We start from the raw sequence: 14,938 nt of genomic DNA on the forward strand, positions 1-14,938 counted from the left end.
GTCTTAATTTGCACCATGAATTAGAGAGTACCTTGTTTGTTGTGTCATGATAGGAAGAGCATCAAAGTTTGAAGATTTGTTGTTAAAGGCCTTTGTGATGCAGTCAATAAAGAAATTTCAATATTTCCTGAGCCCATTCCTCTTCAACTGATCAAGGTTTTTTAAGTCCTTGTCATAGCCTATCTCAGTAAATAACCTCTTCATTTTAGTATCTCCCACAAAAGTAGTGTAGGAACTGTGAGCATGTAACTATAAAGCATCCCTTACAGTCTGAGGAGTTACAAACCTTTTCTTGTTGTCAAACTCAAACACAAGATTTGGAGTTCCATTTTCACCTCCATCATCATAAACTCCAGTTTTCCATATAGAGAGTACCTGGTCACCTGAGATTGTGGGTGGAGCTGTAAGAGCAAACCCAATCTCACTGGATCTGAGAAAATCCTGAAAGATGTGAAAATCGATATTCACACTGTTGTTATCCAAAATGGCAGAATAGTTGTTATTCACAAACTTTGCACCACCACAGGTAAAAGGTTTCGAAGAAACTGGTGAAGTCATGTTGAATTTGCAAGAAAAAAATTTCGAGAAAAAATTAGGGTTTCAGAGTTTACAGGTTAGAGCTTTTAGAACCACCGGTGTTGACATCCCGTGGCCAGTTTTTGGTGAGAATTCCGTGTATCCACCTCCGGACACACCTGACACTCCACCCGTTGAGGGTGAGGGGTCTGATTCTGATTAGGTATGCCTAAATTCCTTACTATTACCTTCACTGAGGACAGTGAATATTTTAAGTTTGGGGGTAGTAGTTGAAGGAATACGTTTTGTGTGAGTCGCATGTAGTTGCATATTCATGATAGTTTAGTTCATGTAGTTGCATATTTTGCCATGTAGTGTTAATTTTTTAGTTTATGTATACTTTGTTCATATAGTTCATGCATTTGCATTATAACATGATCCCTTATATGATTTTTCCAGTTGACTTGTGATATTGATATTAGTGTAGTGATGTCGTATTTAGTGATGTTAAGTCTTATCGAATTAGTTTGCATGCTCGAGATAATTGTATTTCACTAAGTCTTATAGGTTGCTAGAGTGCTTGATCATGATCATGGTTTGTTTGTTTGTCTAGGTTTAATCACTTGTTTATATTTAAAATTTAGGATATTCTCTTAATAATAAAATAACATGGATTTTTAGAAATTGGAGAAAAATTGGATTTCAGTGATAGTTGTTGTGGCTAGGTGTCAAATGGCTAGTAGCCGGCTCATGTTTATATGAGTAGTCTAGGGTTGAATGAGATGGAGCGAAACATACTCATTCAGATATTGTAAGAAAAAGAGAAAAAAAAAGAAAAAAAGAGAATAAGTGTTATGTATAATTGATCACGAGTGGGCTCTTTAGTACTCGAGTTATTAAGTTCTTAGGGGACTTTGTTCCTTGTGACCTAAGGCTTTAATAGTCTGGGATCCACTAACCTAACGCTCGCTACATGGGTACTATTGTATAAGTCTTTTGTGGACCTCACTCATTGCACGATCAAATAAACATATTTGTTTTATTTTGTTTGAATAAAAGCATGAATCCATATAAAACTCCAATATAAGAATTGAACTGTTATAAGTTATTTTGAGTCTAGCTTTTTATTTTATTTATAACCTTGCGATTGCCTTGTTGAGCAGTGAGTCATGATTATTGATCTAGTTGCGATAGTATATCTGTAAGCATTTGCACACACGCACGTCTCTAGTTTGTAAGTTGATTTGTATGATTTGATTGATCTATTTGTGAGTAACTGCATTTATTGAGATGTTTCTCATTGATTGGTTTAGTTATTCTATTGGGATCGTTGCATTCATATTAGTTACATTCATGCATTTTTGTTCTTGTTCTTTGAGTCTGTTTATGCTCGAGGACAAGCATCGATTCAAGTTTGGGGGTATGTTGAGTGGCATTTATGACACTTTATAATTCTCTAACAAGCTTTGAATTGATGCGTTTGTACTCAAGTTGTTAAGTGTTTTAACATGTTTTCTAGTATTTTTGCATTTCATGCATTATCTAGGTGATCAGGTGAATTAGCATTATTTTGCTGCTAATTTGGTGTCAAGGTGGTGTTGGAATAAAAGCTCGTGGAAAGTCGGCTCAAAGCAGCGAGAAAAAGAAAAAATTCTGAAATTTTTCCAGAAGTACGGCGCACCCGCGCTGGTCAAGCGCGTGGTCGCGCTAGGATGTCAGAAAGGCAGCGTGCCCGCGCTGTGATAGCGCGCGGCCGCGCTGGTGCGAAATCAAAGAATCTTGATTCTATTATAATTACAATTTGAGGACTTCTGGATTGCATGGGGCTGCTATATAAATAACTTTTGGTCATTTTTCATATGTAATTAAGTCCGAGACATATCAAAGCGCAAGGAGAAGACGACAAGAGACCTATAGCACAATTCAATAAAGGCGAAGATGATCTAGTTTATTCTTGTGAATCTTTGTTTTGAGTTATAATCTTGGATGCTCGTTTCTTGTTTTGTTGAACCTATACTCTTGTGTTAACTTGGTTTTGTTTATTCTTTATAAAGACTATATTTGTTATACCATGCTTCCATCAGAATCCACGTTGATGATGAGTCCGATTTTGGGCTAATCGTTATCGTGGGGTTCTAACAGATTTATTTATGGATTTCTTTAGTTAAATTGTTTTGATGCCTTAGTGTGTGGTGATTGTATGATAACCTAGCATTGGTTGTGCGTATTCATCTTATGAGCGTCGCAAACTTATAAAATAGTGTGTTAATCTTTAATGAAATGATAATGAATTTAAGGATTTAGAACTTGCCATGCTAGCATAGGTTCATGTGTTATTGTTATGCATGATTCGTAGGTAATTTTAACCATATTACTTGCCCTATGTAATCAAGATAGATAACTTGTGCTTAAACCGTTATGTTGTCAAATTCTATAGACATAAAAGGTCTCAATATAATTGGTGTCTATTCAACTTCTATCTCTTTTGTGGATGTCTGGTAGTATGGGACTCGTGCAACGAAAGTTGGCATTTATCAGTTTTGTGTTATCTGATTAGTGTCATCACCATTGCATGCTAAGGTTAAGAACAAAAAAGGCTATTGAATGAAGTATTTAATGAAGTTAAAATCCCATGTTTATCATATATATTAATTCAATCATCTTTAATCTCTTAGTTATAATTGTTAGTTTAATTCTTAGTTATAAACAACCTCAATTTGTTATCGTCTTAGCATTGAATAATAACCAAACATTGTTGCTTAAGTGCATAAATTAATTAGTTAATCAAGCCAGTCTATGTGGGAACGAACTAGAAAAGATTCTATATTACTTGCGAACGCGTATACTTGCGTGTAATATTAGCGCATGTTTAGCGACTAACAAGTTTTTGGCACCGCTGCCGAGGACTGCAATGTTAATTTTTAGTTTATGTATTTTCCATCAGTGGTCGTTAAAGTTCATTGACTCGGACATTGTTACTTATTTGTTTCTTTGTCTTATTTCAGGTACTCTAGCGAGGGCGTATGCATAGCGTTCGCGTACTCGTAAGAGAACACTGGATAAAGCCGAGGAAGAAGTTGTGGTGGTTCGAAAGGAAGTTTTTGAAGAAAAAAAGAAGGTAGAAGAAGAAGAGAAAGTCGAGGAACCAGTGTTAGTAGAGATGGGTGATCAAAAAGAAAATCTTAAGGCTTTGATGGACTATTCTCAGCATAAGATTAATGACATTCAGTCAAGCATCATCAGGCCAGCCATCAGAGCTAACACTTTTGAGATCAAGTCAAGCACGATTCAGATGCTATAGAACTCAGTTCAGTTTGGGGGTTCTCCTACTGAAGACCCCAACATGGACATCAGGGATTTCATTGAGAGCTGCGACACGTTCAAGTTCAATGATATGACTGAAGATGCTATCAAGCATCGACTCTTCCCAGTCTCTCCGAGGGACAAAGATAGGTGCTGGTTACATTCTCTACCAGCATGGTCTATCGCCACTTGGGAAGATCTTGCTCAAAAATTTCTCACTAAATTCTTCCCTATAGAGAAGACTGCTGCAATCAGGAATGCTCTTACTCAGTTTGCTCAGCAAACTGGAGAATCTCTATGTGAATCTTGGGATCGATATAAGAAGATTCTAAGGAAGTACCCATACCATGGCATGCCTGATTGGATGATTATTAACTATTTCTACAATGGATTGGGTGCTACTTCTAGACCCATGCTTGATGCAGCATCAGAAGGAGCCTTATGGGCTAAAAGCTATGATGAAGCTTATGAACTTATTGAACTGATGGCTGCTAATGAGTACCAGAATCCTTCCCAGAGACTGACTCAGGGAAAAGTAGCAGGAATTCTGGAGTTGGATGCAGCAACTGCTATAGCTGCCCAACTTAAGGCTTTGACGATGAAGGTGGATACTTTGGCTAATCATGGGGTTAATCAAATCGCTAGTGTCAATCAAGACCTTGGAAAATTAAGTTGGGAAAATTGCCAATACCTTGCTAAATCGTCAGCCTGGTATACTACCTAGTGACACTGAAGTGCCAGGAAGAAAGGAAGCTAAGGAGCAGGTAAAGGCAATCACCTTGAGGTCTGGAAAGGTTATGAATCCCGAATAAATTTAAGCATTGACTGAAGAAGCTGAGGATGAGAAAGAAGTAGAGGAGCAGAAAGTAGAAGTGGAACCAAGGAAGATTATTGTTGAGCACACTCCTCCTGAGGGTAATACAGGGGAGAAATAGATCTATCCTCCACCGCCTTTTCCTAAGCGGCTGCAGAAGAAAAAGCTAGACAAGCAATTTGAGAAGTTTCTGGAGGTATTCAAGAAACTTCATATCAACATACCTTTCGCTGAGGCTCTTGAGAAAATGCCTAGTTACGCAAAGTTTATGAAATATATTCTTTCTCGGAAAGTGAAGCTAGATGATTTAGAGACTATCGCTCTCACAGAGGAATGTAGTGTTGTGCTGCAATAGAAGTTGCCTCCGAAGCTTAAAGATCCAGGAAGCTTCACTATTCCGTGTACTATCGGAAAAATGTCCTTTGACAAATGCTTATGTGACTTGGGAGCTAGCATCAATATGATGCCTTTGTCAATCTTCAAGCAGTTAGACTTACCTGATCCAAAACCGACTTATAAGACCTTGCAGTTGGCCGACCGTTCTATTACATATTTGCGCGGTATTGTGGTGGATGTCTTGGTAAAGGTTGATAAACTCATCTTCCCTGCTGATTTCGTCATTCTTGATTTTGAGGAGGATAAGAAGATTCCCATAATCTTGGGAAGACCTTTCTTGGCGACTAGCCGAACCTTGATAGATGTGCAGAAGGGTGAGCTCACAATGCGAGTGCTGGATCAGGATGTAACTTTTAATGTGTTCAATGCTATGAAATTTCCTACAAAAAATGAGGAGTGCTTAAAGGTGGAGTTGGTTACTTCAGAACTTAATCAATTGCTAAGGTCCGATGCCTTAGAAAAAACCTTATTGGGAAATTCAGATAGTGAAGATGACTGTTAGGGCGAAAACACGCGCTAATATTCACGCAAGTATACGCGTTCACAAGTAGTATAAGATATAAATCAGATTCGTTCCCACAGAGACTGGTTTAGGTTAAGTTCAATTTATGCACCTATGCAACAATGTATGGTTATCGCTCAATGCTAAGACAAATAACACATTGGGTTTTTATTAACTAAGAGATTATACTAAATAACATTAACTAAGAGAATTGAGGTTGAATTACTATATATGACAAACATGGGCTTCTAACTTCATTAAATACTTCATTCAATAACCTTATTATTCTTAACATTAGCATGTGATGGCGATGACACTAATCAGATAACACGAAACTGATAAACGCCAACTTTCGTTGCACGAGTACCATTCTACCGGACATCCACAAAAGAGATGGAAGCTGAATAGGCACCAATTATATTGAGACCCTATATATCTATAGAATTTGACAACATAATGGTTTAAGCATAAGTTATCTATCTTAATTACATAGGGCAAGTAAAACGGTTAGAGTTACCCACTAATCATGCATACACACACATGAACCTATGCTAGCATGACAAGTTCTAAACCTCTATATTCACTGTCGCTTCAATAGAGATTAACACGCTATCTTATATGTTAGCTACGCACATAAGACGAATAAGCACAACCAATACTAGGATATCAATCAATCACCATACACCAAGATATCGAAACAAATTAACTATTGAAATCCATAAGTAAATTCGCTAGAATATCATGATAACGATTAGCCCATAATTGAACTCATCACCACCATGGGTTCCAATGAAAGCATGGTATAAAACAAGGTCTTAATAAACTGAATAATAATTAAAGTACGAATAAACGAGATCTAGGTTCAACAAGAACGAAAATAAGCATCCAAAGTTACAACTAATTCAAAGAATCACAAGTTGAAAACAAGAAATTCTTTTTCAGAGTTGTTCTGTGCTTCTAGGTCTTCTCCTTGGTATCCCAATCTTCCCGGATGATGAAAACCTTTTTTTTAAGTATATATACGCCCCTAGTGGACCTGGACCCTTAAAATCGTCAAATTCCACTCAAAAAAGGCTTTTTCAGCGAAATCAGCGACCAGCCGCGCCTTGGGCGGCCGCTCAGCTTTCCGGGCGGGCGCTCAGCTCTCCGGGCGGGCGCCTGGAGCCTGTTTGAAAAAATTTCTGATAAATCTTGTTTTGACCATAACTTGAGTTCTACTCGTCAGAATTAGGCGATTCAATTGCCCACGCGAAGCTATTGAGATTCTCTACAACTTGACAATGGCCTTGGCTTCCAATTATGATCACTTTTTATTATATTTCCTTTAAAAGATATTTTCTTCATATAACTGATACCTGGAATGTAATAACACAAAAACACATCAAAATACCAACAACTTGAGTCCAAAACACCAATTTAAGCTTGTAATAAAGCGTTCCAAGTGGATATAAAATCCACTTATCACACCCCCAAACTTGAATCGATGCTTGTCCTCAAGCATAAACAGACTCAAAACTACAAAACAAACCTAATGCATGAATGCAACTACGTGAATGCAACTAAATGATAATGCAATTGATCCCCTCAGAATAACCATAACCAAATGAATAAGCCAATGCCTCTAAGAATGCAATGACTTTAAACAAAGCTCGAATAAATCCCACAAACCAACTCACAAACCAGAAACGTGCGTGTGTGGAATGCTTAACAGATATCTCTCGATACTAGATCAATAACCATAACTTATCTATCATCAAAATAATTAAAATTTTATAAACATAATAGACAATAAACGCATTATGACTCACAACACCTCCTTTCTACTAGAGTTATACAATGATTCACACTATTATTGAACACATAGCAAAGATGCTTATTTGACCGTGCAATGAATGAGGTCCCAAAAGACTTATGCAATAATACCCATGTAGCGAGCATTAGGTTAACGGATCCCAGACTATAAAAGCCTTAGGTCACTAGGCACAAAGTCCCCTAGAACTTAATAACTCGAGTATTAAAGAGCTCACTCTTGATCAATTATGCATAAACACATACTTTTTTTTCTTTCTTTTTTTTTTCTCTTATTTTTTTCTTTTTTTTTCAATAATTTCTGAATGAGTGCGTTTCGCTCCATCTCATTCAACCCTAGACTACTCATAAAAATATGAGTCGGCTACTAGCCATTTGACGCCTAGTCTTACAACAACTAGCAATGAAATCCAAGTTTTTCTCCAGATAAAAAAAATCAGTGTTTTTACGTCATTACGAGAATATCACAAATTCTTAATATAACCAAGTGATTAAATCTCAACAACAAACAAGTATGATCATGATCTAGATCAAAAGCAACCCTATAAGACTTTGTGAAAATATTTGTTTCTGGCATGCACATCAATTCATTAAGACTTAAACATCCCTCTATTCGTCATCACCACACTGAAATCAACATCAACTTATCAAATATCATAGTTCATCTTAAGGGATCATGCTAAATATGCATGCAAATGCAACTATATAAAATCACATAAAAATAAACAAATATGTCCTAAATGAACAATCATGCAAAAATATGAATGAACTATAACTAAACATGCAATATGAATCTATATGAATCTATATGGACACACACTACTAATCCTTACATTATCACCCCCAAACTTAAAATTTTCAATGTCCTCATTGAAGGTAATAATAAGGATTTCAGGCATACCTAGTCGTCGGAAAGATCACCCTCTTCGGGTGGAGGATCAAGTGGCCAATCAACCTCGCCACTAGTGTCTCGGAAAATAGTACCGAAAGCGTGTGTCCAATCTTCAGCAAAATATCGGTGGATGACATGCATGGCCTCCATACGCCTAGTCAATCTTCTGTACTGTGTATCACCAATACCAGTCCTATCAACTACCTGTTGCACATGAGAAGAACCCTCTATAGGCACGGCAAAAACCGGCCGGTCACCCTCTACATCGTCAAAAGTATATCCAAACCCCTTTTCAGGGGGTGCACCTAAGAATGAATAACTCAAGTGATCTGGAATTCGGTTGAGCTCAAGTGTGGGAGCTTCTTGAATAAATGGTTCAAAACGCTCCTCAGAAAATTTTAACTCTGCTAACCCAAGAGAATCGAATGGCATATCTAACTTCCTCTTCCACTGAGGTGCATTCAAAACCTGCAATTGCTCTACTTTAAAGCACTCCTCTTTAGCTGTGGGTAACTTTATTTCCTTGAACACATTAAAAGTGATCTTTTGATCGTAAACCTTCATCGAAAGCTCTCCTTTTTGCACATCGATCATAGTTCGGCCTGCAGCCAATAATGGTCTTCCCAAGATGATGGGAATCTTCTTATCTTCCTCGAAATCAAGAATTACAAAGTCAGCAGGGAAGAAAAGTTTATCCACCTTGACCAAGACATCCTCCACTATAACTAGTGGATAAGCGATGGAACGGTCAGCTAGTTGCAATGACATGTATGTTGGTTTCGGATCAGGCAGACCAAGCTTCTTGAAAATAGATAAGGGCATCAGATTGATGCTAGCTCCCAAATCACATAAACACTTGTTGAACGATAAGTTTCCGATGGTGCAAGGAATAGTGAAGCTTTCAGGATCTTTAAGCTTTGGAGGCAACTTCTGTTGCAGCACAGCACTGCATTCCTCCGTTAGAGCAACGGTCTCTAAGTCATCGAGCTTCACTTTTCGAGAGAGAATACCTTTCATAAACCTCGCATAGCTAGGCATCTGTTCAAGAGCTTCAGCAAAAGGTATGTTGATATGAAGTTTCTTGAACACCTCCAAAAACTTCTCAAACTGCTCATCCGCCTTTTTCTTCTGCAGCCTCTTAGGAAAAGGAGGTGGAAGATAGATCTGTTTCTGTAATAACCCCAATTGTTGGAATTTTTGAAACCCTGATGAATAGTAACTTTTGCTGATGATGCTAATTAAGGAAAATTATCAAACCACACTATATAGGAATACTGTTATGGAAATTCTAAGATCGTATTAGTATTCCATAAAGTAAATAAGTGTATGTAAAGATCGTCAGAATCCAAATTCGAACACTTTGATTTTCCCCGAAAACCCACCAGATACCGAAAGAATTGAGTATAAGGTAACATGATTAAAAGGATTTAAATTCAAGGATTATAAGAGAGGATCATAAAAGGAATATAAAAAATTGAGAAAGGTTTAGGGAAACCCAAGTAATAAGATCCCGGATATGATCCCTCGAACGATAAACGCGAACGAAAGTTAAGCGAACCGTATAATAGATAAGCGGTCATTAGCCAAGTAATTAAGGGTTAATCAAAGAGGTTAGTGGATGATGATGTCATCATACCAACAAGAAGAAGACAAGTGTAACAAGATGACCTAAGCTTGATGACATAAGCATGACAAGTTGGAAGGATTGGTTGGTTGATTGTGAGCCACACATTTTTCACCATGGTAAATTCCATGTAACCAAGCTAAACACCACACAAATCATCAAAACACAAATCAAGAAGCTATTTCTTCGTCTTCTCCTTCATTGCCTCGGCTTTTTTTCTTTAAACAAGAAGGAAAATTTCAAAACTCAAGCTTCACTCCATCATAAATCAAGAGGTTAGTCTCTATAACTCCTATATTTCATAACTAAGAAGAGCAAGTAGTTTGAGTGCTTGAATCCAAGGTTTGCTAGCTCAAATAAATCATTTTAGTTTAGGATGAATAGTAACTTTCAAGAACAAACTTTTGATTCTTGATTTTATTTGTAAGGTCAAGGTAGCTTAAGCATAGATCAAGGCTTCCATGGACATTCCAATGATCTTTCATTGATTAAAAGCTTCAAGAAGGTATAGAAAAATTCAAACCCTAAGCTTTACTTTGAATGTTTAGGAGTGGTTTTGATTGTTATAGTATATGAGAAGCATGATGCTTGTGTGTTTCAAGTTTGGCTGGGTTTGTAGTGATTTGGATGATTGAATCTTGTTTATAGTTAATGAAACTTAAATATAGTTAGTAGTTCATGTTTAGGGTTGAATGAATTGGAAAATCTTGAGATGTTGGGACTGATGTGGTAAGGTTTGGATGAAGGTTGGTTGTATTGTTGATTGTGAGTTGGATTGTGGTTGTTTGGAATGGTTTAAAACTTTGGTAATCGCGTAAACATAGCCGTCGTAATGCCCGATTTACCTTAGACTGTTTTAGTTCTTAACTTCAGGAACCGTGAACTCACTTTAAGATTCTAACCATTGCCATGTTTAGATAATTCATGTTACGAGCTTCGTTTTGATATGTGGTTCGCTTGAATCCGATGTACGATTTAGGAGAAATGACCGTTTTAAGTAACGGCATTTCACGAACGAACCATTATCCCTCGCCTTACTTTGAAACCTTGGTTAAGGCCCTTAAATGACTAATTGGAGTATGAAACAATTATGTAAAGTGGATTAGGCAGTTGGTAGGGTACTCACGAAAGAATCGCCTTTAAATTATTAATGGTTAATTTATTAAAAATGGTGGAGCTGAGGGTACTCGAACGACTTATGTGATTCGTTAAGCGTAGAAGTGACCATAAGCGAACGTTAGGGTTCAATTGGTTAAAGTCTAGTTTTTTAAGCGACCGGGGTTTAATTCCGACTTATGTTGTTGTTCATAGGTTATCGGACCCACTCTAAGCTTAAGTCTATCCGGGAACACTCAGACAAGTTTTCTACCCGTTATACTGTTGTTATGATGTATATATGTATATGCATTATCTTGTGATAAGTGCATGATTGTTATTAGCAAATCTTGCGATATATTGGAGCATGCTGATATGGTATATATGCATGCCTGTTTCGTAATCTTGATATCTAATTGTTAATTCAATGCTTATAAGTTGCATAATACCTATGCTAGAGATAAGCAGTAGTTGCGTATACCCTTAGTATAGGGGACCCAAAGGTGAACATTTTCTAAACCGGGAGTCGATGTTCCCGAGTATAATATATATATATATATATATGAATAGTTTTCAAAACTATTAATCGAATAAGGTTTATTCGATAACTTTATTTTATTTAATGAATATTATTTTGAATATTTATTCGAGGACTTATGACTCCGCTTATTTTACTTAATGAATATTATTTTGAATATTCATTCGAGGACTTATGACTCCGCTTATTTTATTAAATAATATTCTTTATTTTATTAAAGAATAATGTTTCGATAATCAAACTTATTTTCGATTATTTAAATAAAGATCGTACTTTCGTATAAGTATATCTTTGGTTATTTATTATTCATTTTAAGTATAAGTTTTAAAACTTCTACTTCAATTATTTTTATAAAGATTATCCTTATGGGAATATTATTTAAATAATAATATTAAGATATTTTCTAACATATCGGGAATGACTTATTTTAATAAGTTATCATTACTCTAAACATTCTTTAAAATATTTTCGAGTCTTCAAAATGATTTTAAAAGTTAGAGCGGATCCCAAAACTCATTTTTAGATTTAAGATCTTCCTTTCGAAGGGGATTTAAATACTCGCTCAAAACCTTAGGGATCCGACTCTGTGGTGTATTTTTATATTCGCAATAAGATTGCTGTTTTGATAAAAGAGTTTTTGATTACTTACCCAACACTCGGGAAGTAAAATTCTTGGAATGAGTTTAATCCATTAACAGGCATTGCCTGGGAAATATCGGTGAGCGTTCCTTTCCAACTAGACACGGCTTCTTGGTGGAGCCGTATCAACAAGTTGCTACTTGGGGAAAGGGGGGACGAACTTTACGTTTCAGAGTCATGGATTTCATCTGAACTAGGAGTGGCGTAAGTGGTCGAGTGGTGCCGGCCCAGCCTTATTTATTGGCCCAAATGGCCCGGAAGTTCCGCTAAGACGGTCAATTCCTTAGGAGTCCAGTGTTCGGTTGACAAGTAAATCCGACTATTCTCCTCTACATGTAGAAAATGGCGGGGTTGCACTACTGCGACTGATCATCGTGAGTGGTCTTCCTGGCGCGGCAAACTCCCGTAATGAGTTCATCATCCAATGGGATATTTCTGCAACACTACCCAGAGCACTTCGATAGAAATGCTACGGCTGGGTGATTGTTGAGTGTTGGCAGGGTCGAGTTTTCAAAATGATGTTTTCATCAAATGAAGTATCTCATAACTTCATTTCATTTTGATGATATTTCAAAGATTGATTCTATATAAGTTTTGTCGTGTAGCTTCATCTATGGGATGAACTATTTATACCTTGAACGGTGGTAGTTCAAGTAGTATTCGGAAAAAGATATAAGTATATTGGAGTATCTTGTAACTTCATCTTTTCAACTTATATCTAGTTAATGATCATCTTATGAATGACAAAGATTTTCACAAAAACGTTGAGACAAGGTTAGATATATGAGATCACCTTGCAACGATATTTTTATACAGTTATAAACTGGAACTCTGTGTATATTAGGCATGGAAGAGGACTTCCAAGATTTTGAAAAGTATATATACATATATACTGAATATTTTATGACTTGGTCACGTTAAGATATCAAACTTGGTTCATTTTTACTTGACCAAGACTTTCATGAGTACTATGAGGATGCTCACATATTGTAAATCATTATACATATTATTTTGGTGGGCTTGTTGCTCACCCTTGCTTTCTTCTTTCATCACACAACAACAGATATACAAGATGAACAGGACCAAGCTCCCAATTCGTGAGTGGATAGGAAACGTTCCGCAATTTCCTGTAGGCGTGATGCCGTTGTAGCTGAGGCAGGAACTACCAATAGGCTAGGCTTTCAACTTTTGATGTACCAGACTTATGTATACTTATGAATCGTAATAATGGCAAAGAATATGTAAATTTATTCAGAAACCCTTTTGAGGTGTAATGGCTTATAATTATGGAATAAAATGACTTGTGTTATTTTTGGATATTCATCTCTGAGACTATAACTTATGGTGTGTGTGTATATTGTGGGGTCACAATACGCAGTAGTTGGTTGATTATTAAGATTAAGTATTATTAAGGGAAATGGAACTCGTGACAACCCGGATCCCCGACCCCGAATTTGGGGGTGTTACAGTTTCTCCCCTCTATTACCCTCAGGAGGAGTGTGTTCCACAGTAGTCTTCCTTGGTTCCACCTCTACTTCCTTCTGCACATCTTCTTCAGCCAAAACTTCAGATTCTGGAACTTGAGACTTTTCAGGCTCTTCGTCTTGCTGAATTTGGGGGCTTTCAACCTTTCCAGACCTTAAGGTGATGGCGTTCACCTATTCTTCAACTTCCCTCTTACCTAGATTGGCTTCTGTATCACTAGGAAGCATTACTGGTGGTCGATTCAATAAGGCATTAGCAATTTGCCCTATTTGGTTCTCCAGAGTCTTGATAGAAATAGCCTGGCTTTGGCATATAAGAGCCTGGTTTTTGCACATAAGCCGCAACTCCTCTAATTCAGATTTTTCATTCGAAGATAGACCTGCATCATGATTTTGTTGTTTAATTTGGAGTTGTTGTTATGGTGCAATTTGTTGCTGAAAACAAGGAGGGTTGAATAGTTATTTCCAAACTGCTGGAACGGCTGTTGCATCGCATTCTGATTGTTGCTCCAGCTGAAGTTAGGATGATTCCAGTTGTCAGAATGATAAGTGTCTGGAACTGGTTGCTGCGATCTCTGAAAGTTGCTCACAAACAGAGCTGATTCACTAGATATAGCGCATTGCTCTGTCATATGCGGACCTGCACACAACTCACAAACACTAATTATCTGCTTAACAGCATAGTTAGCCAGAGAATCGATCTTCATAGACAACGCCTTTAGTTGAGCAGTGATAGCCGTAACTGTATCCACCTCAAGAACTCCTGCTACCTTGCTCTGTGGCAATCTCTGGGCTGGATACTGATATTCATTAGCAGCCATCAGTTCAATTAGATCATAAGCTTCCTCATAGCTCTTTGTCCATAATGCTCCACCTGCTGCTGCATCGAGCATGGGTCTGGACTGTGCTCCCAACCCATTGTAAAAATAATTGATGATCATCCAATCAAGCATTCCATGATGAGGACACTTCCTAAGCATCTCCTTGTAGCACTCCCAAGCTTCATATAAAGATTCTCCTGATTGCTGCATAAATTGAGTAAGAGCATTCCTGATTGCAGCTGTCTTCGCCATAGGGAAGAATTTAGTAAGAAACTTCTGAGCAAGATCTTCCCAAGTAGTAATCGAACCAGCTAGTAGAGAGTGTAACCAGCTCTTAGCCTTGTCCCTCAGAGAGAATGGGAACAGTCTCAGCTTCACAGCATCTTCGGAAATACCATTGAACCTGAAGGTGTCGCAGATCTCTATGAAATCCCTAATGTGTGTATTGGGATCTTCCGTTGGAGAACCCCAAACTGGACTGAAGTCTGTACCCAATGAATTATGT

General features: G+C 37.3%; 2 non-coding genes across 2 annotated transcripts; one reads left to right on the forward strand and one right to left on the reverse strand.

Annotated features, from left to right (window-relative positions):
• Nucleotides 1–4,066: 4,066 nt before the first annotated feature.
• LOC141687722 (small nucleolar RNA R71) lies at nt 4,067–4,173 on the reverse strand. The gene has a single exon (XR_012561208.1). It is a non-coding gene; the product is annotated as a small nucleolar RNA R71 (small nucleolar RNA).
• Nucleotides 4,174–14,563: 10,390 nt separating this feature from the next.
• On the forward strand, nt 14,564–14,670 carry LOC141688332 (small nucleolar RNA R71). Its single transcript, XR_012561780.1, has one exon. It is a non-coding gene; the product is annotated as a small nucleolar RNA R71 (small nucleolar RNA).
• Nucleotides 14,671–14,938: the final 268 nt, after the last annotated feature.

This window comes from Apium graveolens, chromosome 9 (assembly GCF_009905375.1).
Source record: "Apium graveolens cultivar Ventura chromosome 9, ASM990537v1, whole genome shotgun sequence".
Taxonomy (NCBI): domain Eukaryota; kingdom Viridiplantae; phylum Streptophyta; class Magnoliopsida; order Apiales; family Apiaceae; genus Apium; species Apium graveolens.